This window comes from Lontra canadensis, unplaced genomic scaffold (genome assembly GCF_010015895.1).
Source record: "Lontra canadensis isolate GAN:19392208 unplaced genomic scaffold, GSC_riverotter_1.0 scaffold68, whole genome shotgun sequence".
Taxonomy (NCBI): Eukaryota; Metazoa; Chordata; class Mammalia; order Carnivora; family Mustelidae; genus Lontra; species Lontra canadensis.
Genome location: NW_022631062.1, coordinates 5,924,678 through 5,947,185, shown reverse-complemented (window position 1 = coordinate 5,947,185; position 22,508 = coordinate 5,924,678).

Here is a 22,508-nt window from a genome sequence, read left to right as displayed (position 1 = left end):
CAGAATTATGAAATTATATAAAAGTGGCCTGCTTAATATTTTTATTTTACTATGTTAAGAAACATGACTGGAAGAAAAAGCTGCCCTCACACCTGCTCACACCTTCACTGTATTTCTGCGTCATGATGGCTATGAAGCCTACCAAGTACGGCTTCAACTGTTAAAGAAGAGAAGTAGAAGGACCGAGTTGAATTTACCTTTGGAAGTTATTCAGTGCCCAACAGCACATCTAAGATCTCCCAAAATGCAAAGCAATCAGCTCTTCATTTATGAATTGGTCACCCTGAATCTTTCCAATAAAGCTCTGTCCACACACACAGAAAGTGATTCAAGCCAGCGGAATGACACCAAATTACTCTGAATTCCTGCTCCTTGACCCAACTGTAATATTTACGGTATCTGCCACAACTTCACAGTGATGTTAAGGTACTCCTGATCAATGCATCAGCACAGAATCAATCGCGTGACGTCACAGGTACCCTGGGAATACATAATTTAGACTTTCTATGCAAACAGGATGAAAAGTTGGCACAGTCAAAAACAATAGCAAACTTCATTATAACATTTAGGGCTAAAATACAATCAGAGATTCAGGCAAAGTGTAGGAATACATTTTCCATAATTAAAGTTCATCTTTCACTCCAGGGAATTGAAAATTATAATCTTTTACAGTGTATTTATAGGATAGGACACCCTGCTACAACCCCTGAGAATAATGGCTATTCCTTGCGGAATCTAAAATCATGGGGCACCTGGGTAGCTCAGCTGGTTCCGTGTCTGCCATCAGCTCAGATCACAGTCCCAGGATCGAGTCCCGCATCGGGTTCCCTGATCAGCGGGGAGTCTGCTTCTCCATCTCTCTCTGCCCTTGTCTCTGCTCGTGCTTTCTCTCTCTCTCTCAAATAAATAAAATCTTTAAAAAATAAAAGAAAACCATACAGGTACTTAAACGTTGCTTGCAGTACATAGTACAAGGGCATCTTAAGTGAAAGGACAACTCTTCCATCTACAGAACGTCACCCTCCATCACTTAGATTCAGGTGTGCCATCAATGTGACACTGTGATAAAGCCTTGTACATCTGCAGAAGTCAGGGTCATTAGGGTTGACAGAGGGGTTTGTAAACTTTTTAAAAACTATGTTGTACTTTATCACAATAGGGTAATTTTCTGTTCTGATTCTACACCGCTGCATTTTTCTATTGTCCAAACCAAAATGGATCACTCCATTACCGAGACGCATAACCAATGTTTCGAAATACAATTTATCAGACGCATTTTGAACTCCATTTATTCTCATTTGTGGCTCAAAACTGCAGAGTGGCAAAAATCATAATCAGAAACCAAATATCCTATTCTGCGCCTCCGCACAAGAGAAACTAAAGGAAGCAGTTCAAGGTTGTGTTTTGAAAGGAGAAAAGAGAGAATTCTGGGTTGAAAAGGTCCAGTAAGACCATTTCCTTATATTGCCCACCTGGGAACCCCACCCCAAACGGCACACTCGAACTGATCAATAACTTGAAATAGTCAGCAGTGCAACTAGTAGGAGGCATGAATGACAGAGCGAACGCGACAAGTACTGTGAAGTGTGCGCGGACGCAGAGTTTGACACTGGACATCGGAGAGGGTGTGGATCCCTCCAGTCAGCAACCTGGGAAGTCCCCGCAAAGGTCTCCAAGGAGAGGACCGAGATCCAAGTTCGAGGACGTGCTAGAGGAGAAGAAAATGTTCCTTCCAGCGGTGGTTCTCTGCCCAGGGGACACCGATAGCAATGACTGGAGACATTCTTGAGCTGTCGCAACTGGGGCGTTGCTATCAGCACCCAGTTGGTGGGTGAGGCCAGGGGTGCTGGTAAACATCCTACAATGCCCCGGACACCTCCGCTTCAACAAAGAGCGAGTGGCCCCAATGTCAGTAGTGCTGAGGGGGAGAAATCCCGGTCTAGTGACCAGACTCAGCAGGCAGAGCGGGGGAGAGAGGAGGTGTCATCTTTACAGGCAATTTTTTTCTCTTGTTTTTTTTTAAGTTTTTTTCCTTTGTTATTGTTGTTGTTAAATTATTTATTTATTTATTTATTTGACACAGAGAGAGAGAGGGAACACAAGCAGGGGCAGTGGGAGAAGAAGCAGCAGCCTTCCTGCTGAGCTGGGAGCCCAGGGCTCAATCCTAGGACCCTGGGATCATGACCTGAGCTGAAGGCAGATGCTTAACAACTGAGCCACCCAGGCGTCCCAACTGTTTTTTAAGTTTTCATTTAAATTCTAGTTAGGTAACGGATAGGGTAATACTGGTTTCAGGAGTAGAACTGAGTGATTCATCACTTCCATACAGCACCCAGCACTCGTCACAAGTGCCCTCCTTAACTAAGCCCCTCCCTGATCTAGCCCATCCCCCGTGGACACGCAATCTCTACGGTGCACAGTGCAGCCTTCTCCCCAGGAAGCCTGTGGGACATGATGTTCCTAGGAAAGGGAAGGAGATAACAAGTAACCCATGACAACACAACTCCACTTCTGAGGGCTTTGCTGGGAACCCAAGAAACCTGATTTTTGAAAAGGAAAACACAGTGAGGGGGCACAGAAATGACCGCTTTGGAGAGAATGTGCTGGAGACAACACAGGCAAGGGGGAGGCTGTTCGCAGCTTCTGCAGTGTCCCCTGTGTTCCTCCCTGCCCTTGGTGTCTTCTCACAGTTTCCACACAAACAGGGGGTCCCTCTCAACAAGACCTAGCAGTGGGAAAGGGCTGTATGTCACTCTTCTGTGTATGTGTGGTGGGTGCGGCATGACAAAAAAGAGAAGTACGTGTATGACCAGAAAATTCATCCAAAAAAAAGAGAAAAACACACATTTTAACCAAAGAGTTTTCCAGAGTCTCAAATAAATTACAGAGAATAGAAACAAGATTATTCTTTAAATTATGAGACAACGCAAGGAGATTTCCTAAGTGAAGTTTAGTAAAGAAATGGAACGAACACAGAATGTAAGGGAAAACAACAATTAGAGTGACTATAACTGAGAGTGAATTCAAAAGCACAAGCTCTAAAGCTAAGAAATATAGCAGAAAGGAAGAGAACAATGATATAAAAATAATTATGAAGATGACTAGACAAACACAACACAAAGGGAGTCCATGGTAGCATAACCGATATTCCTACAGAAGAGAAAAGAGAAAATGCACTGAAAACCAATAAGAAAAGACATTCTGTTCTGGAATAAACACTTGAACCTGTTGATAAAGAGGACACTGCCTACCAAGAAATTTGCTGTGGAATTATCAGCATGAAGACATGGCGAAACTCATCAACTTCAAACACAAAGACTCACGTGGAAATGTGGGCAGAAAAATAAGTGGAGGTCTGTGAAAGGGGAAAGACTCAATTTGATCTTAGACTTCTGGACAGCAACATGGAGTGTGGGAAGATGACAGGGCAATGGCTACAAAATGTGGAGAGTAAGAAAGTGTCCTCCCCAAACGGTGTGCTCAGCCAAGCTGTCCTTCAACTATAAAAGCAACATACAGACATTCTGCAGCATTGAAAAAGGCTGAAAGAATATAACACCCAGACACTGGTCTTCATAACATTCCTGGATGACAAAATTCCAGGCAATAAAAGATACATCAAAATAAATAACTCAGGAAAGGAGAAAAGATGGTTAAAAAACAAAAACAAAACAAACAAAAAAAAACAACTGAGGTTAAGAATTAAATAATTTTAGGGGCGCTTGGGTGGTCCAGTGGGTTAAGCCTCTGCCTTCAGCTCAGGTCATGATCTCAGGGTCCTGGGATCGAGCCCCGCATCGGGCTCTCTGCTCGGCAGGGAGCCTGCTTCCTCCTCCTCTCTCTCTCTGCCTGCCTCTCTGCCTCTCTGCCTACTTGTGATCTTTGTCTGTCAAATAAATAAATAAAGTCTTAAAAAAAAATTTTAAAAAAATAATTAAATAATTTTAGATCCAGGAATGAAATGATGGTTATATACAAAAAATGTTAAAATAATGTAACAGAAAGTCAAGGGTTATTAGGAAAGTTACAAAGAGGAAGTTGTATTGTAATAACCCTTTTATTATTCATTCATTTATTTATTTTTAAAGATTTTATTTATCTATTTGACAGACAGAGATCACAAGTAGGCAGAGAGGCAGGCAGAGAGAGAGAGGAGGAAGCAGGTTCCCCGCCAAGCAGAGAGCCTGATGTGGGGTTGATCCCAGGACCCTGGGATCATGACCTGAGCCGAAGGCAGAGGCTATAACCCACTGAGCCACCCTGTACAGTAACCCTTTTAACAAGAAGAGAAGAGATGATGGCTGCAGCTGAAGCACGTAGTTAAAAAACAACATTAAACAAAACTTTTTATGTTTTATGTTCCTTCATCATAATTTGTGCATTGGTTATATGGAAATGACAACTTGTTGAAAAAAAAAATTCATCTAACATTTAATGATTTCTTCATTTTAATCTCCATTTACTGGTTTTAGTTAAATTTAGATAAAACGATATAATCCTTATTTTTTATTTGTTAATTTTTTAAAGATTTTATTTATTTATTTGAGAGAGAGAGAGCATAAGCAGGGGAGCAGCAGAGGGAGAGGGAGAAGCAGACGCCCCACTGAGCAGGGAGTCTGATGCAGGACTCCATCCCAGCACCCTGGGATCATGACCTGAGCTGAAGGCAGACACTTAACTGAGCTATCAAGGTGCCCAATATAATCCTTGTTATTAAAAATAACATGTGTAAAATTTTAAATGTGCTTTTCCCTAGCTATCTAACATTTAGCAACAATTTATGGATCTTTCAATCTGGATGTTTCTGAAGACAGATGCATACAATCAGCAAATGCTGACCAGAATGATTTCTGGGTGGTGGGCTTTGGAGTGAGTTTCTTAGAAATGTGTTCTTTTCTGCATTGCTTTATTGTTTTCATAATAAAAATGTATCCTTTGGAGTAAAAACAAGTCATTGTTTTAACGGGAAGGGCAGACGGAGACCACATGGCCCGTGAAGCCTATTTAGCATCTGTCCCTGTAGAGAAACAGTCTGTCACCAGCTGCTCTACCTCTCTGCTTGCTAAGAGAGACACCAGCCCCTCGTACACCAACCAGGCAGACTGAAAGCACGAACCTGGCTATTCTCACTCAGCATGCCTGTTTTCTTCTGACTTGTGTAGGGGTCCGTAGCAACACGTTCCTGAGGATTTGGCGTTTTTATAACTAGAGAGCTTATGTGCACCACAGCTGACATACACACCAGCCGCTTCCTCTCTAATGACACCAAGCAAATGCTCACAGATGGTTATGGTCCTGTCACAAAGAAGCCACACCTCTTGAGCCACCAGACAGGAAGGTTAAAAGGGCAAAAAAGAACCATCATGATTTGAAGCTGAAAAGAATCTGAGCTGGGCTCAGTGAGACAGAACATGAAGATTCTGAGTAATAAGAGAAAAAAAGTTCAAATGTCTGCTTTCGCAGGACGTTTGATTATAGCGAGGTATCCATCCCACTTCTTTTCAGAAACACAAGCCCAGACAAGGTGTGTCTGGGTGGAGAGAATACTATTCTCTGGACATTTTTTTTTTCCATTTCTTTGAGAAATAACCATGAGTTACTCTCAAGTATGGGTAAGAAAGAAAATTAGATAGCAGCTTGCATAAACACCTAAGACTTCAAAAGAAAAGGACACACACTCGTTTTAGAAAGGCAGAAAATGTAGAATTATGGAGTGGTTCTAAAAATAAGCCAGTAATAATTTGGGTCCAAAACAGATAGCAGAGAATGAGGAAGTTTTCTAAAGGCTGCCCTTCTCAGTCAAAGCTACTGTTACACAAGGAGTTGTTTTTTCCACCCGTGCCTCTCCCCACGACTTTTGTCATCATGTAAGGAAAATTCTAGCCACTTAAGGTTTTCTTGTGCAATTAAGTGGGAAATCTTGAGGTCTTTGATGTTCACTGGAAACTAAAGTGGTTTCCAAATACTCCCATTCCTGCAGTCCTCATGGGGAACTGCCTCCATCCTCCCATGGAAGAAGCAAACATGCCCGTCATGACAAGATGTCCCTCCCCTCCCTGCTTTTGCCTAAAGTGTTCAAAGCAGTTTATTGGAAAGGGTCTTTAAAAGCAATTTATGTTCCCGTTCCTTATTCTCTAAGGCGGGAAATCTCTCTCATTGCTGATGATTTGCTAGCTTCCTATCGATTCTGTCATGTGCTCACTGAAGCCTAATAAAACTGGTCTTTAAAATAAAATAAGATTTTGGGTGACATATAGCAATGGCACAGAAATCCAAAATGTAGCAGGAGGTGGGGATAAAACACTCAATAACTCTATGGGCAGCGGCACTGAGTGGAAAATCTGCAATCTAGTGATAAACAGGCTTTAAATATCATTAATCATATTTGTATATAAAAACCTTCCATAATACATCAAAGTCAATGACTCATGAGTGCAAGTGCCAACCTAACAATTTGGCAATTGTTCTTCAGGGCGTAAGTGTTTTTGTCCTAAGAGTGAAAATGGATGCATGGAAAATAATTCGACAGAGCACCTAAATTTAAACAGAAGAGATTTTCATTTTAAGTTTTAACGCTGGCCATTCTTCCTTTCTTTATTGCAAGGACAATCGTGAGACTGTGCAGACATTGACGGAACAGATAACAAGAGAAGCAATAACCCATCAAACAACGAGTTGAAAATTGGAGCTATTTTTCTTCCTTATTTAGAAAACAAGTCTCCCTTTCCTTCCAGGAAATAGCCCTGCTAAAACTGCTTTTTAGAGGCAACACTATTTATTTTATATGAAATGGACCTTCAAGCAGAGTTTACTTGTCTTGTTATGGTATTCTCTGGTTCCTGTGAGAGGCTAATCGGGGAATATTTTCACCAAGAAACTGACACTAATTGGTGAAGAAGGTAGCAGATAAAATACGCTTTATTAGGAAACCACTGTCATGAGAAAACCAAAGATCATTACACATGGATCAGATTCCCTTTGATGACGTTACCACCCTAGTTAAGCTAGTATTATTTTCATAATGTAAATTTGGGCATATGAGAAATGAAGGACACATTACTTCCCTTCAGTTTTCACTCCTGAGTCATAAAACTATGAAATCCTTTGAGGTAAAAAGACCCTCACTAGTTGAAGGGATGGCAAAAGATGGATGAACCATCCCCCAGAGGCTAGATATGATTCTACAGGCACCTAATTACCCCTACACGAACCTAACTACTCTTGAAATTTACCCAATAAACCATCTCCTAAAGAAAAAGCCAGAAGTTCAATCGTGAGTCAACAAAGTTGCTACAGAAATGTTCAAAAGCCAAAAAGCATGGTGGGAGGATATTGGTCAACGAGTCAGACGTAACCGGCCTTCCATTCCACTTATTCCTATTACCAGGGGCTGATTTCTCTAGAGTTCAGTTTCCGTGTGATGGGAAAATAATAATGGTCTACGACCAGTGTTGTCATGCAAAATGCAAAAACAACAACCAAACAACTTAGCAAGATCTGGAACATACCGAGCATCCTCACTATGGTAGGAACGATTATTATTGAGGTTGCGTGTCTGAATCTGGTGGGACCATAATCCAACTAAGTGTGTCACAGTCCCTGTTCACCAAAAGCTTATCAGCTAGAGACATAAATGTAGGGGAAGAAATGAAAATGCAAAGGCTTTATAGTTATGTGCGAAATGGGTACTGCAGTCAATAAGGGGGTTACAATGAAATAAGACCATGAATGGAGAACTGGGTGATCAGCAACATCTCCTGTTGAGGACGACCTTGAATTTGGATTTGATGCTCTTGCTCATCTATTAGATACAGGTTTCAAGGGCCAACAAAACAGGGGAACAAAGGTGTTAAGTCAGGGGCGAGTTCGGCTTGTCATGCAACAACCGGGAAGGCTCAAAATTCTGCAGTTTCCTCCCCATTCAAAGTGTGTTTCCTGGGCCAGCAGCACTGGCAACACCCGGAAGCTTGTTACAGATATGGAATCTCAGGCCCATCTTAGTAGGTTGTCTTGTACCTCCTACACAGACCAGGATCTTGGCAAGATCCTTGGGTAATGCATGTACACGCTTACGTTTGAGAAAGGTGGACAACTTCTAGAACCCAGAATGCACCTACAGCCAGTCTCTCCAGGAGCTAGGCTCCAAAGAAAGTCCCAGCATACCTCGTCTTCCTGGATGGGCACCTGCTCCATGCACCACCAGGGGCAGCTTACTGCCTTTGCCTTCATTTTTGTCTGGTCTTGGAACTGGCTTTGGCCAAAAGAATGCCGCCCAAACGTTGCTCTTTTCTAAAACCCATGGAATGCACAAAAACAAGGGTGAACGCTAATGTAAACTACGGACTTTGGGTGATAAGGACTTGTCCGTGTAGGTAGGCTCACCTACTATAACAAATGTACCGCTCTGGTGGGAATTGTTAATAGCGGGGGAGGTTGTAAGTGCCGAGATGGGGAGGCTTTGTGGGAACTCTATACTTTCCACTCAATTTTGCTGTGAACCTAAAACTGTTCTAAAAAATAAAGTTAACTAATAATAAATAAAATGATGCTCTGGGAGTTCCAAGCCCAGGCCATGAGCTTCTGGTGTCTTGGAAGCCAGCCACCATGCTATTAGAAGCCCAAGCTATATGAAAAGGCCTTTTGGAAGAGATTGAAGGTACACTGAGAGACGGCCCCATGGCTTCTGGTCAGCAGCACCAACTGGCCACCATTTGAGGAAGCCATCTTGGACAGCACAGCACAGTCAAGACCCAAGATGACTGAAGCCCCAGCCGGTATCACACGAAACACAAGAACCACTTTTCGGAGCTCCGTCAATATATAGAATCAAGAGAATAACAAATGCCATTGTGTTAAGCTACTAGGTTTTGGGGATGGTTTCCTATGCTACGAAGTCATGGAAACAGTCTTATTTGAGGGTTTATGGCAGCACATTTCTATCTGAAGATAAACTTCCACTAAAATTACTTAGTTTGTTGATTATTAGCAAGTGTAAGTTTATTCTGGATAAGGTTCTTGTCTAAAACAAGTCCTGATGTTATGACCCAAAGAAGTAAAGGGGATAACAGAGCAAGAGGGAACAAATGAAATCTTAGAGGACATTCCCTGTCCATGAATGAGGCTCTTTTTCTTAAAAGGAACATGACATACCTACCTAAAATGTGGGCGAAATAATTTGAGAAAAAAGTTTAAGAACTGAAAAAAGTTTAAGAAGGGGTTTTCATTCTCCTGAATCAACCCAATAAAATAATTGTGCTCTCAGGCTTTCAATGATGTTCTGTTACTATTTTTTAAAAGATTTTATTTTTTAATTTGAGTGAGAGAGAGCTAGAGAGAGCATGAATGGTGGGTAGGGTAGGAGCGGAGGGAGAGGAAGAAGCAGGCTCTCCGCTGAGCAGGGAGTGGGGCTTGATCCTGGGATGCCGAGAGCGTGACCTGAGCCAAAGGCAGATACGTAGCCGACTGAGCCACCCAGGGGCCCAGTAACATTCTTTTACTAATTTAAAGCATCTACTTACCTGAGAAATAAAAACAGGACATAAATTTTGCTTACATTTCTGGAAAACATGCAACATGTGAAATGTGAGTTTCTTAGCAGGAAAAAAAGGCATAATTTGGAATTCATTTCTCAACCATGGAGATGTTGCCTAGTGTTTTCAGAAATGACGACAGTGATCATACTGAATTAACTCTACGTGAAGTAATTTACAAGTATAAAGCTTCCTAGAAAGGATATACATTAGTTGTATGGCATACTGATTAACAAGCAAAAATCGTAAAAGTCTGTAAAATTTTATCCCAGTATTTTATTATGTATGCTTTAGTCACGTCAAAATAAATCGTCACGCTGTCATCAGAGGAGAGGATGGCTCCAAGCCCAGAGAATGGAAGGGGCGCGCCACGGTTCCAAGAGTGTGGCCAGGCCCTAAGCCTCATTCCATCATACGTGGGAAGAGGGTAAGAACAGTTCATACCCACCACACTGGGATTAGGACTAAATAAAGTAAACGCACATCCGGTACCCCACTTATTGTCTAACGTGTCATGAGGGCTCGACGGAAGTGGAGAAATTTGGAGATGAACCAGAAATGCCACCTTCGTCACCTAAAATCCTGCAGCATCCTTAGGGGCATCAGAAATGAAGGTGATTATTCTGCTGTCCTCCACGCACGTCCTCCAGCTTTCCGGAAAGGCCACAGGAGAACCGGAAGTGGGATGAGGTATTCACGCTGCCTTCCCCACACACGGGAAGGCGCTGGGATGGACCATGCGCACAAAACAGAATTCGGTCACGTCCTGTCTCCTCAAACAGCATGCTCTTCTCAGGCTGCTAGTTCACTCAGTCCAGCTGGGGACAAGGTTATCCGTACGGTCACGTCCCGCTGTTTTGCTGGGGGTGCGTCTGGGGAGCGGCGAGGACTCCAGCGGCCGGAGCAGAAAGAGAGGGAAGGAAGCAGAGAAGGAATAATGGAGGATGAAGGAAGATTCCACACATCCGCACGGAGAGCAGCAAGGACTCTGTTACTTGGAGGGAGGACTTCGAGTGGAGGGACCGTATGATCTTTGAGGAGGAAGGTCGCCGGCCGCTGTGTCACACACAGCACAGGACCCAAGGCAGAAGCCAGGGGGCCCGTTAAGAGGCTGCTGCAGTCACCCAGCTGAGGGAATGGGGGCATGGGGGGCCGTGGGGATGGTGGCTGGATGCTGGGCATACCGTATTTTAAAGGTGGAGCCAACAGCACTCTGCCACGATGAGATGTAGAGTGTGTAGGAGGGACACAGAAGTCAAGAATGACAGCAGAACATGTGGTCTGAGCGAGCGGGACCGACAGGGCCACGGACGGAGGCGCTGCTTGTCGACACCCGCAAGGCAGCTGATTCTCCTCCCTCCCCAGAGCTGCATTCCGTAAGGCCGCAGCAAACACGGAGCCATTGCCCCTGGGCAGAAAACATGCATGATATTGAACTGAAGGCCAACAGCACTGGAACTCAGGCCTGAAGGACGCTTCTCTAACGTGCGGGTTTTCTCCCTAAGGAACATCACAGTGTTTGTAGGTTTGGAGCACGGCGCTTGGGAGCTGTTTGAAATGCGAGCACAACCATGCACCAGGGACAACAAAAAGGACACTGGTGTATCGTAGGAGAGCTGAAACGAGAAGGCACAGTGCAGCCCTGTTCCAGCTCACGTGGGGACACGCGTCAGGCAACTGAAACCGATCACTGCTCTGCACACGCCCACCAAGGACCGTGAAGGCCATGCGAGTACTGATTTGGGTATTAAAACCGAATTTTAGCAAGCAGACGCATCTGCAAATACAGAATCCATGAATCATGAGGGTTGACTAGGTGTACTGAGTGCTCTGATGATGATTATCCCGGACCCAGGAGGAAAGAAAGTATCCTGGACATCAGGGAGAAGAATCGCAGAGGTCGCACGAAGGACTGGTTGTCCTTGATTCGCCCTTTGCACCCACAGACGAAGACTGGCTTACCGACTCCTAAAAATGCCTGACCTGGAAGTCACGTTCTCGCATGTCAGTAGAGCAGATGGAGTGTGTGGGTGGAAAGAAACAGCACCCACCCAAGGACACAGTGAAGCTTTTTGCGTAGCGTGGGGCCCGCGGAAATGCTGGGGAAAGGAGGCAGTGGGCCAGGACTGAGACACCCTCTGCGGCCACAAATCACGGCCACCATGCTTACAGCCCCAGTGTCATCAGATTTTCCAGATTTTCAGAGGAAGCTGAAAATCATGTTTTTCATGAAAAGGGGCGGGGGACAGTCAACTAATTCAATTTATAGAATACTGCCTGACCAATTAAAAAAACAAAACAACCTATGGTCCCCATTGGGCTTAGAATTCCTCCCCAGTAGTGGCAATAGACCTCATTCCCACTGGTGTTTTTACTTTGATCTCTTTCTACATGTATGTTTTATGGAGGAAAAAGTTCCAGAGTTGGGCTTCAAAGAAACTAAACAAAAATGTATAAAAATTCACATCCTCAGAACAGTGATATATTTGTACTTTGCCTTGAATCCGTAGGGCATTTCCACAGCATTAAGTCTGCTTTTTTCTTTTCTTTTCTTTTTTTTTTTTTTTTTTGGCATAAACATGATCATGGACTTGAAGCGCTATACAGGCTGATTGAAACATGGGTAGATGCCTTTAAAAAATAAATCTACCGGGATTTACATAAACAAGTACTATTTTATTTCACCAGTGTTCCCTGGAGGGCCTTTGCCGTTTTTCAATTTCTGCTCTTAATCCTCATTCTTGGAACTGGTTTGCCAGTGACGCCATGAGGCCCGCCATTTCTCCTTCGCAGTGAAACTAATTAATGTGAGCGATGACACACCCCGGGATGTGGGCTCCAGAGGCTGGGAGAAGCCACGGAATAAGGAAATATCTGTCTGAAGCACAGGTTTGCCCTAAGCTTTGGTACGGAAAGTTTGAATTTGTGGGCTAGGAGAGTCTGTCTGTTGTACGTGAAAACGGATCGCTTTTGTAATTGGGCAGTTAGCACTGACTTTAGGTCAACGGGGGCAAAGTGTATCCCTAAGGTAGAAACAAATCATTTCAGTGACCTTCTGGCTAGAATATGTGATTCTGAGGGAGTGTCAGTGGAATCCTACGTTGTTTTTGCATAAAACTGCTGCTCACCTTATGGCTCAGTATTTCTTCCTAAGAGCTAGCTGTGTTGGCGCTCTACCGCTACCGAACAACTTACCATAGACCTAGCAACTGAGGTAACACCTATTTACTGGTTTCACAAGGCGTCAGTCAGCCATGCCTACAGAGAAGCTCCGTTTCCTCTTCGAGGCTTGCTGGCCCCCTCCACTCTGCCTCTCACACATCCAGTATCTCTGAGGTCAGGAAAACCTCAGACCCTTTCAAGGGTTTGCTCCATGAGGTCATGCCCACAGGAATAATCACCCTCTGATTTAACAGCACCTGACCAGTGGCCTATTCGCAGGACTAATCTCCCATCCCAGTCACACGTCCCACCCACCCTCTAGGTGGGAAGGTCAGAGAAGCTGTGGATACACACCAAGGGGCAGGAATCTCGGGGCCACCTTGGAATTCCATCCACTAGAAGAGGAATCTGTCATTACACATCTGTACATAAATTAGCTGTTGCTATAAATTATTTTAGAGTCTTGCTACAATTATGATGACAAAGACAGTTGAGTAAAAAGGAAAAAACTCCTTATGGAGAAATCTACATAAACAAACATCCAAACTCCTGGGTGTTACAACGTGTGCCCTTGCCCACACACTATCTGGAGGCATATGAATTTACGTTGTTATGGTCCACCAGGATTAAAATAGGAAGTTTAAATTGTAAATTTTAAATAACATATAACAAAATAATAAGGTAAATTTAGAATAGTCTGTAATCTAGAGAGATTCTGAGAGTCATGGATCGATACCCAGGGAACCCATTCCTAAGTCTTCTGTCCAAATCAGAAGTGGGTAACAGACGGTAGGCAGAGAGGTCTACACAAATGACTGATTGTCCTTAAATGCTTCTGAAAATGTGGGTTTAGGGGTGCCCGGGGGGCTCAGTCAGTTAAGCTTCTGCCTTCGGCCGATGAGATTTTTAACTGATCATGTAGAACATTCCTTCCATTGCTGGTGAGAGTACACAGAGCACAAGCACTTTGGAAAACTGTTGAGCAATGTGTCTCAAAGCTGAACATATACAAGTGTGGGATCATGTGCCATAGAATTATAGGACACGAACACCAGAAGGCAAACAAAGGCAGCAATCTTTGTAACGGCCCCAAATCGGAAACAAATCATCGGTAGACGGGCAACCCAATCACTGCCCATCAACAGTAGAAAGAAGAGAAAGTAAATTGTTATATTCACCGATGTCATGCAATAGAGCAATGAAAATATATAAATTCCATCTGCACAGAATAGCATGGCTGAATTCCACAAACAGAACTTCGAGCAAAAGAAGCCAGAGATAAAAGGGTTCGTATATAACATCCCATTTATACGAAATTCAAAAGGAGGGCAAGCTTTAGCATTTGAACTTAGTAGTGCTCACCTTTGGGCAAGCGGTTAGTCACTGAAAAATGTAAAGGTGGGAGTGTGTCTGAAGTGCTGAAAATTTTTTATTTCCTACTTTTTATGTGAGTAGTGGTTATAGACAAGTGTTAATTCCAGAAAAATTCGCTGAGCTGTACAATCATGATATATGCACTTTTCTGTGTGTTTTCATTCAATTGAAAGTTTACTTAAAAATCATTCACGCAGGACTAGACTGTTGGTAATGTCAGAAGAGTGAAGTGAGCCCACACACTTGGTTAAAGTTTTAAAAATACACTGGAAAGCTGGGGCGCCTGGGTGGCTCAGTGGGGTAAGCCTCTGCCTTTGGGTCAGGTCATGGTCTCAGGGTCCTGGGATCGAGCCCCGCATCGGGCTCTCTGCTCCGCGGGGAGCCTGCTTCCCCCTCTCTCAGCCTGCCTCTCTACTTGTGATCTCTCTGACAAATAAATAAAATTTTAAAAAAAAATACACTGGAAAGCTCCTCACAGGAGACAGAACCTGGAGTGGAGGTTAACCTCACACAGTGTCCGCTGTAAGAGTACGTCAGCGTTGCTGGAGCGCGGCTTCTTGGCCTCAGAGTACTGCCCACACGGCCCAGAGTGCAGAGAACAGTGCAAGCACCCGCACGTCCTCACTGGCTGAAGGGGCAGGAGGTTAGCTGGAAATCAAACAGGAAACCTCGGGAGCACGAGAACTTTAGGATTCAAATCCAATCTCTGAACATAACCTGTCTAGCACTGGCAGACAGCTCCACTACGAAAGGACACGGAGGTCTGGGTAAAAGGTCACAGCAACAAGGAGCAAAAATATGCCAACTTAAAATATGCCATTTCCTTAAATGAGAGCACAAACGTGCGCAGCCTAGACAACAGAAAACCTGAGGGGTCCACGTCCAGACCTCCAAACCAGAAAAGCAGCTGGAAAGCGCAGAGAGGAAGCCTTGCATCTTCCCAGAGACGCGGCGGACTGTCAGTTCTCACAGAGAAGAACTGAAGGCTGGGGGATGGGGGGGTTCGGGGGTGCAAGTGTGAAGAAACAGAAAATGGGGAGGTCTAAGCGAATGCACATGATGGAAAGACAACGTGCAAACCAGAAGAAAATGTCCATCGAGATTCATCACAGGCTGGGCCGTAAGACAAGTCTCATGGGATTTAGCAAGAATGAAGTAGCTCAGATTATGTTCTCTGTCCACCGTGGGATGGACTCAGAGAGCGACACCAACACGGCTAACAGCTGGATCGCACACAACTCACTGGAAAACACAGCATACCAAAATGCACAGGAAGTTCATGCAGCGGTGCTTAAAGGTCCATCATGACCTCACATGCCGACATGCAGAAACAAAAAAGGTCACTGATCCATGACCTAATCCAGGAGTTGGGAACTGTTATGCTAAGAAGGCCAGATCGTAATTATTTTAGGCTCTGAGGGCCATATGGTCACCGCCGCAACTACTCAACTCTGGCATCGTAGCACAAAAGCAACGGAGGACAATGCTAAAGAGGAACGACCGTGACTGGATTCCAATAAAACTTTATTTACAGAAACAAGCATTGGGCCATACTTGGCCTATGGGCTATAGTTTGCCTATCTCTGATCTCAAAGCTTTCACTACAGGAAAATGAGAAGCAAAAATAAACTCATATTAACAGAATGAAAGAACATAGACAATGGCAGAAATCAGTAAAATACAAAACAGAAAATAAAACTAAAAGCTTACTCTTTGAAAAAAAGTTGATAAATTTCTCACTAGAAAAATCATGAAAGAAAGAGAGAAGAGAGAGATATACAAATTGCCAATATCAAGAAGTAAAGGGGAAGAATCACCAGAGAGTCTGTAGAAGTTAAAAAGATAATTAAAAAAAATTTATAAACAATTTATAGCCATAAACTCAACCATGTCAATAAGATGGACAAATTCTTTGCAAGGCATAAATTATCAAGATTCTTTAAGAAGAAATAGAAAACCAAGTATATCTATTTTAAAAAATTGGATTCATAGGGCACCTAGGCACAGCAGCTGGTTAAGCATCAGACTCTTGGTTTCAGCTCATGTCATGATCTCAGGGTTGTGAGATCAAGCCTCACGTTGGGCTCTGAGCTCACTGTGAAGTCTGCTTAAGTTTCTTTTTTCCTCTGTCCACACCCCTGCTAGCTTGCTCTCCCTCAAACAAATAAATAAATTTTAAAAATTGCATTGATAGTAAAAAAAAAAAAAAACAAAAAACAAACCTGACCAAAGATTCCACACTCAAATGGCTTCACTAGTAAATTCTATAAGAGTTTTGAAAGAAATAATATCAAGTATAAAAGATTAACATCCAAAAATCATATTAACCTGTTTTTTACTATATAATCATCTTAAAAGAGGCAAAAAAAAGCATCTGACAGAATTCAAATTGATTTATGATTTTAAAAAAAGTCTCAGGAAACTAGAAATAATAAGGAGCTTTCTAAACTTTATAATGGACATCACTTAATGGTGAAATATTTTCTTTCTCTCCCAAATTGGGAACAAAACAAGGAAGTCTTCTCTTACTACTTCTACTAAACATTGTGCTTTAAATTCCTAGCCAGTATACTTAGGCAAGTAAATAAAAATAAAAAGCACACAGATTTTTAAAGAAAGCATTAAAGGCTTCTCTCTCATCACAAATGACCTAATAATATATATGGAAAATCCCAAGTAGTCCTTTTAAAAGTTAACAGAAATAAGACATGAATTTAACAAGGTTGTAGGAGACAATGTCTATACACAGATTGTATGTGAATGCAATAATATCTCTTTAATAGAGACGAAAAGTTGAAAATGGAAATGAGATGACAGGAGCTGCACATGAGGATTTTATTTTTAGATGGGAGAAATAGCAGGAAATTTTGTTACAAGTCTTATCCAGTAGGGAGAGAGAAAGCAACTGCTGGGGCATTGCACAGCAGTCGTGAGAGAGCATGGCATCTAGGGAATGAAGGAAGGAATTGCATAAAATGTGATTATCTTACGGATCATTTCAGCTGGAGTATGAGGGAAGCTGTGGAGTAGAGTCAGGGGCGGTGCAGATAGAGCCTGGCATGTGTGTAGATGTAACTGGGGAATGTGGGCTTATTTTCCAACTGCTTCCATTTTGTCAGCAAAGTCAGAAGCAAGATCTAGGCATGAAAATGGGAGAAAGAATTGTCAGAGTTCTGAAAGGCAGAGACAGAAAGCAAGAAACAGCTAAATAGGATTCGGAACCATAAAATGGTCTTAAGAATCCTAATATGAGGGATGCCTCGGTGGCTCAGTCGGTTAAGCAACTGCCTTCGGCTCATGTCATGATCCTGGATTCTTAGGATCCAGACGCACATCAGACTCCCACCTCAGCTGGGAGTCTGCTTCTCCCTCTGACTCTCCCCCATCTCGTGCTCTCTTATTCTCTCTCTCTCTCTCAAAAAGAAATAAATAAAATCCTTTTAAAAAAAATCTTAAAAAAAAATTCCTAATATGAGGAGCACCTGGGTGGCTCAGTTGGTTAGGTAACCACCTTCGACTCAGGTCAGGATCTCAGGGTCCTGGGGTCGAATCCTGTGTTGGGCTCCCCGCTCAGCGGTGAGTATGCGTCTCTCCCTCTGTGGACTCGCTTGCGCACTTTCTCGAATAAATAAATAAATCTTAAAAAAATTATCATAGTAGGGTATCTTGACAGTGTTAGGGTGATTCCTTGAGGTCATGGATTCTGGAGACCAGACACTGCTTTCCTCCACCCATGTTCAGCTGCATGTGGACAGAAAGGGCGGAGGTGGAGCAGGCAGAAGTTTTAACGTCCTCAGTACTGTCATTTGGCCGAGCAAGTAGAAGGAAATAGAGAATATACACAGAGGTAATGACAGACACGGACTTTACGGCGCTTGTGGAGAGCAGAGAAGTCCTCAGAGAGTGGAAGGATAGTAAAGACAGTAGGACTAATGGGTTGGAATTCCCAGTGAAGTCAAAGTAATATTGGGTATATTATAGGAGGTATAGGCCGGCAGGATGGAAGGTGGTGATAAGACAGAGGGACATATGAAATCGTGATTTTTGAGGGCGTATAGCTATTGGTAATAAGAAATGAAGTGAGTGGAAAGGAGAGAACAGAAGACAAAGTCATTAAAGAGAAGGTTAAGGAAGAGAAATTCACGGGGGACCTTGATAGCTCAGTTGGATGAACATCTGACTCTTGATTTTGGCTTCAGTCTTGGTCTCAGGGTCATGAGTTCAAGCCCCATGCTGGGGCTCCACTCTGGGCTTGGTGCCCACTTAAACAAACAAACAAAAAAAGAGAGAGAAATTCTTAAAAAGTGATATATATGATACATGTATACATATCCTACATAATTATATATGATATTTATTTTATGTTTTATGTATAATTTATATACTATATATTTATTAATATATCATATATAATAAAACATGATATATATGATATGTGTCATATATAATGTTACATGTAAGAGGTAAATTTTATGTATATAATAATATATGTTATTAAATGACCAAGAGTTAAGAAAGAAATTATGTTATTCTGTTATACTACTATATTATTATCTATATTTATATATGCATATATACATATTATTAAATGACCAAGAATTAAAACAGAAGTTATATTAAAGAAATAATAAAACCCCAAGAGCTAAAGTCACACAAAAGTGACCATGAATGACCCAGAAGTTGTGGAATTATAGCAAAGATGATGGGAAATCAGAGTTATACTGTCATGACATGATCTTCAATTAAGAAACACTTAAGACAAGTGAAGAGGGAAAGATCTGGTAACTGAAATAGTAACAAAATTTGAAATCCAAATGAAGACCATTAAGATCCCAAGATTATGGGAACCAATCAAATGGAGATTTATATGGAAGAAATCAATACCCTTCAAGCTCCCTTCTACTTTCAACCATTTGCGGTAACAAATAAGGTAGTTTGACATGCATTTTTCAACATTCGCTCTGAGTCACTTCAGGTTTAGTTTTTAAAGAAACAATCCTGTCGGTAAAAAAAAAAAAAAAAAAAAGTTCATCAATCTCTACTGAAAATGATTTCAAAGAGTATGTCTGTAAGAGGCGTTTGCCTGCTGGCCCTTTCAGTGGATAGGGTAAGTGACTTGTTTCTCAGCAAATACACTCCCCCAAAACTTCTCCAAAGTGACCTAAAAATATCACACAGCATCCTCCAGGAAGTTTAAGAAAATCTGTACTTCTTTCCTCAAAGATTACCCCAACAGTGGGAAAGCATTAAATCAATGTTTTCATTTGCAAATCAAATTCATGCAATCTTTCTTTCCGGAAATACCGTGACACCAAACATGATCTTTCTTTCTGGAAATACTGTCACACGAAGACCAAGAAAAAGAACTGCCCTCATGCTATACCTGATAGCGAGTGTTAACCTCTAGTCATTTCAGCCAGTTTTTCATGAGCCATAAACTCAGTGTAATAATATTTTAGCCAATAACCAAGAGATACGCAAGAAATTTCCTGGTGAAAAGTAACATGAAGTATCATTTTTCCAGTGGAAATACGAGGACATAGAGGAGAAAATGTGCATGAATTTTTTAAATTAAAAGAAGCTGTGGAGAATCTCAACATTTTGAACATGTGATTGGTTGTCTCAGCTCATTTTCGTCGGTGGTCATGCAGGACATGTCCCTACCCCAAGCTTGTAGGTTGACTTTCTTTCGTCGTTGAGTTCATTGTTGGAAAGAGGGAGGACCAAGGCTCTGCATTAACTCCTTTTGTCACTGACCTGAAAATTGCTTCAACCTCCTCTTCTTTTCCTTCCTTTTTCCTCCCCAGTCTTCCCTGCTCAGTTTCTGAACGGAAGTGACCTTACAGATGAGGCTTCAGAGACTCCAGGAAAAAGCCAGGTAAAGGCAGAGGCAAAGGTGGGAGTGGAGCAATGGGTTCAGATGACAGGAAAAGGACAAGGATCCTGGACACAGGGGCTCCAGAAAATTCCAACTGACCATCTGCTGACCAGTGCTCAGTATAAGTGTAATTGGTTGAGAGCTACCATTATACATTCCTGAAGCGTATGTGACATGGGTCAAATCTCTACAAGCAAGTATGCATTTCAGAACCACTCATTGACTTTAAACAGCAAAAATGTAAAAACTATACAGCCACTAATAATAATTACATGTTGATACTGCTTACAGCTCTGTAAGTATTATCACAGATGGTGGCAATGTACAATTACCCACAGACTACTTACAAATTTGTAGGTTTTCTAGACCTTTGGCATTTCCTCATCTCTCTGCAATTACCTTGTTTTGGGACATTTTACCGTATCTCACTGCCCTTTTTTTTAAGCACTGTGGAGAAAGAGAAGATCCCAGTCAGTCAAGCTCACTGTGTACTAGCAAGCCCCACAATGGTGACACACGGAGGAGGCTTCACTAGTAACTCCAGTGATACTTCTGGATTTGTGAGCTGCTTTCCACTCATGCATCCTTCCTATCATTTAAACATAAGGGGAGAAATTATTTCTAATGTGTTTCTCTGTTAGACCAGAATCATGCCAAATATGACTCAAAACTGTCACAGTGCTCCTGCGTCTTCCTACATCTATAGTTCCTAGAAAGCCACATTGCTGAATGTTTCTACCACTTCTACCTGCAAATGCTACCTTCATTTTCTCCTGTTTTCCCCATTTTCACTTGAAATATCTTTTTGCTAGTCAAACTCCTCCTACAGAAAGGTCTTAGAATTCTTATGCCCATGCTGGCAGCCATATCCATCACAGAGAGAAATAGTAAGATGTGAAATAGTAAGATGTCAACTTGGGACCAGAAGTGGAAGGACAATGAGAAGAGTGAATTTTTATTCTGTTCACTATAGCTACCAGAGAAAGTCTGTCCATAACTCCTATTAGGGAAAGATTTTTTTCCCCCTTTCACTTTTTCTTCTTGTGTGAATATCAAGGAATAGTGGAGTCTAACGGTGTGGCAGAACTTAAGAACGAGACCACTTAAATATTTCAGTTCAGATGGCTCCTTCAAATGTGCATTTACCTCTCATTGCTCTGATCTCTACATCTCACCATTTATGATTTGAATATACTGTTCAGATTGTTCATAAAGACACATCATACACCATAGAGTAGCAGGGGATGTAGCGATAAACAAGAAAACAAGAAAAACAAGTAACAATAAACAAGATAAAATAAGAAAATATGCAGGCATCCCATCTGTGCAGGAAGCAGTTGCTCAGATAGAGGAGGGAAGGATGGTAGGATAGAGTAAGGATGACCACAGCTCTGCCATGGTAGCCCTTGGTCAGCTGAAGACAAATATGAAATTACCTGTGACACAGGAGTTTGCAGGCAAGAATGAGAGCAACTTTCTGCTTTCTCTGTACATGGGGCCATGCTTCAGGGAAAAGTGTTGGAAGGGAATGTTCTGAGGAAGCAAATCAAAAGCCCCAGTGTCCCCCTCACCCCGGTCTCCCTTCCTCTATCCACATAATTCTCCAAAGAGCTAACATAAAATTATGAAATTCCCCACTATATGCATAATACAAAGTCATCCACTTGGAACCACACAAATCTATGGCAACAAAATAAGAACAAAAGATTAAAAAAAAAAAGAAGAAGAAGAAGAAAAACCCCCCACAACCTTTTCCCCAAAAGGCAGAGGAAAATGGACACTTCAATCAAATCAACATCCTAAATAGTCAATTAAATTAATTCAACTAAATATGGATTCTCTGAAAGTCATCTCTGTATAGTACAAAGAAAGCCAACTAACCATGAGAGGAGAGCAAGAGAAGAAAGGAACAAAGAACTACAAAAACAACCGTAAAACAAAAACAAAATAGCAGGAAGTACATACCTCTCAAAAATTACTTTGAATGTAAGTGGACTAAAGACTCCAAACAAAAGACATAGGGTGACAAAATGCATTAAAAAGCAAAACTCATCTTTTTGCTGCCTACAAGAGACTCATTTCAGACCTAAAGACAACTGCAGATTGGAAGTGAGGGGTTGGAAAAACACTTATCATGCAAATGAATGTGAAAAGAAAGCCAGGATAGCAATACTTACATCAGACAAAAAGACTTTAAAACAAAGCCTGTAATAGGGGGCGCCTGGGTGGCTCAGTCAGTTAAGCATCTGCCTTCAGCTCAGGTCATGATCCCGGGATTCTGGGATCCAGCCCCACATCACATCGAGCTCCTGGCTGTGCAGGAAGCCTGCTTCTCCCTCTCCCTCTGCCCTTCTCCCTGCTCCCTTTCTCTGTCAAATAAATAAATAAAATCTTAAAATTTAACAATTCTTCTATAACAATAGAAGGATATAACAAACGTAAATATTTATGCCCAAATACACCCAAATACACAGAGCAGTTAATAACAACAAAAAGGAAGTAATTGATGGTAATACAATAACAGTAGGGGACTTTAATACCCTACTTACATCATTGGATAGATC